The sequence below is a fragment of the Macaca fascicularis genome, chromosome 9 (genome assembly GCF_037993035.2).
Source record: "Macaca fascicularis isolate 582-1 chromosome 9, T2T-MFA8v1.1".
NCBI classification, from domain to species: domain Eukaryota; kingdom Metazoa; phylum Chordata; class Mammalia; order Primates; family Cercopithecidae; genus Macaca; species Macaca fascicularis.
The window spans coordinates 117546781-117550047 of NC_088383.1; the positions used below are offsets into that span (position 1 = coordinate 117546781).

Sequence of the window (3267 nt, forward strand, 5' to 3'; positions counted from 1 at the left end):
TAAAAGGTAAAACCACTTTATGAACAGCCTGAAAATAAAACATTATTTTCATGCATTATATAACTCGTCTCATCACAGTGTTAAATAGGTTCTGCATTTTTTTCTAAATTAGTAAATGTCACAGGTGCTCTGAAAGATAGGCAGGAAGAAGGAATTACCTGCATTCTTATAAAAAATAAAATAAAATACAGGTCTGGTGCCCCTGCCGCCTCCTGCAACGCCGCCACCGCCGCTCCGCCATGACCACGGCTGCCTCCTGCCCTGCAGCCGCCACCACCGCCTGTGTTGACGCCGCCTCGGGACTGGTTGTATGATTAGGCCACAATCTTCAATGAGTAAACATATTGCTCAATGCTGTGGTGTTCTTGGTCACACATTTATGGAGTTTCTGAAGGGCAGTGGAGATTACTGCCAGGCACAGCACGACCTCTATGCAGACAAGTGAACTGTAGAAACTGATAAATACTCCATCAAGAAGCCCACATAAGACTGGTTATCCTGGACACAGAAGTGTTGAATTGAAATCCACAGAGCATTTTACAAGAGTTCTGACCTGGATGGGGTAAACCTCAGTGCACTTCTTTTCTGGTGGCCTCAGTATTACTGGATTAAAGAATTGCTGCTGCTTGTTAGGAGGTTCATTTCATTTATCATTACTTACAACTTCATACTCAAGCACTGAGAATTTCAGTGGAGTATATTGAAGTAGACTTCAGTTTCTTTGCATCATTTCTGTATTCCAATTTTTAAAAAATTATTTCATAACCCTATTGAGTGTTTTTTAACTAAATTAACATGGCTGGAATGAACCGCCCAGCTCCTGTGGAAGTCACATACAAGAACATAAGATTTCTTATTACACACAATCCAACCAATGTGACCTTAAACAAATTTATAGAGGAACTTAAGAAGTATGGAGTTACCACAATAGTAAGAGTATGTGAAGCAACTTATGACATCACTCTTGTGGAGAAAGAAGGTATCCATGTTTTTGATTGGCCTTTTGATGATGGTGCACCACCATCCAACCAGATTGTTGATGACTGGTTAAGCCTTGTAAAAATTAAGTTTCGTGAAGAACCTGGTTGTTGTATTGCTGTTCACTGTGTGGCAGGCCTTGAGAGAGCTCCAGGACTTGTTGCCCTAGCATTAATTGAAGGTGGAATGAAATATGAAGATGCAGTACAATTCATAAAACAAAAGCAGCATGGAGCTTTTAACAGCAAGCAACTTTTGTATTTGGAGAAGTTTCGTCCTAAAATGCGGCTGTGTTTCAAAGATTCCAATGGTCATAGAAACAACTGTTGCATTCAATAAAATTGGGGTGCCTAGTGCTATTGGAAGTGGAACTTGAGATAGAGCCTAATTTGTTATACATATTAGCCAACATGTTGGCTTAGTGAGTAAGTCTAGTGTAGCTTCCATAGGAGTATTGAAAGGCAGTTTTACCAGGCCACAAGCTAGACAGATTTGGCAATCTCTGTATTTGGGTTACAGTCAACCTATTTGGATACTTGGCAAAAGATTCTCGCTGTCAGCATATAAAATGTGCTTGTCATTTGTATCAGTTGACCTTTCCCAAAATCATGCAGTATTGAGTTATGACTTGTTTCTATTCCCATGCCAGAATCTTATCAATACATAAGAAATTGAGGAAGATTAGGTGCCAAAATACCCAGCACAATACTTGTATATTTTTAGTACCATACAGAACTAAAATCCCAGGAACTATGAACACTCTAGACCTTATGTGGTTTATTCCTTCAATCATTTCAAACATTGAAAATAGGGCTTACATGGTTATTTGCTCACTTGATGTTTACATCTCCCACACTCATACCAGTATACATCAGGTTTGCCTAACCATTGATTTTTTTTTTTTACCAAGTCTTACAGTGATTATTTAATGTGTTTCTATAAATCTCACTTTGTGCTATTATTTAAAAAAACTCCATTTTGAAAATCTACATTGTACAGAAGCACATGTCTTTAATGTCTTCAGACAAAAAAGCCTTACATTAATTTAATGTTTGCACTTTGAAGTGCAACTTAACAAGGAGGGCCTGAGAAAAGAATTGGAGGGGGCTATTAATTATTTTTAGCAAGATGTTGCCTTTGTCTTGTGCAGAACATGTAGAATATGCTCTTTAATTCAGCAAAACATTTTTAAAAGGTAGAGATGCTTTCTTATTGTAATCATAAACTTCCTGAAATTATTGTAATTTTTTTCCATACTTATCAGAAGTGTGTTTGCCAACTTATTTTTGTTTGAAAGTGTAATTTTTTTTTACCTTCCCAGCCTCTCTTGCAAAAAAAGAAGTGGGTTTCTGCTAATGAATTGAGCAGACATCTAACATTTTATATGCCTTTTGAGCTGTGTAACTTAATATTTGGATACTTGATAATTTGTTTTATTATGTAATTGATAAAATGGTGATGTGTATTAATGTTAGTTCAACCATATATTTATACTGTCTGGGGATGTGTGGTTATAGTTCTGTGGGAGAAATAGTTTTGTCAGTGTAAAAACTTAGTGCAAGAGCTGAAACATCTAAATGAATAATGACATGCAAAAAATAAAAATAAAATAAAATAAAATACAAACAGCAAACAAAACTCACAAAGAACAAGCATTTATATTTGTGTATACTAACCAATATATACAGATACCTGTAAATCATTTTATATGCATCTGTATTTATGTTATGCTACATGTGTGTTTATTATGATGTCTCCAATTGCAATCCATAACCATATGTACTTTTCTAGCCTGCTTTCTTACTTATTGGTAATTCAGACCCCAACAGTGAGAAACGTGCAAACCATCATTTATCACCCATTTACTCATCTGCTTAATGCTGGTCTACAGGAATAGCTGTGCCAAATTTTTAATTTGTAACCCCATGTGAAGTAACCTTACCAACTAGATTGCAGGGTTTAAGTGCAATTCCTTTCTCCTTTAGTATAATAGGCTTCATTCACACACACACACACACACACACACACATACATATGCTACATCCTTAATATAAAGTTTTATAAAGGAAATAAACTGTGTAAAATATAGACTACATATACTGTAATTCGAATTCATATGTTGATATCTTTAGTATCTCAGAAGATGATGCCCTGGTGGTCAGTTCCATTGCCACTTAGGCTTACCAGTTGCACACTCTGTATAGTTACCAAGTATAATTCTGATTTCAGGTGACTATGACAGGGTAATTCTCACTCCTACAAATGCCTGAGCATGCAATTTATTGATTC

At 36.1% G+C, this 3267-nt stretch overlaps 1 pseudogene; it reads left to right on the forward strand.

The window, feature by feature from the left end:
* The first annotated feature begins 635 nt into the window (after nucleotides 1-635).
* LOC102127460 (protein tyrosine phosphatase type IVA 1 pseudogene) lies at nucleotides 636-1390 on the forward strand (annotated as a pseudogene).
* The last annotated feature ends 1877 nt before the right edge of the window (nucleotides 1391-3267 follow it).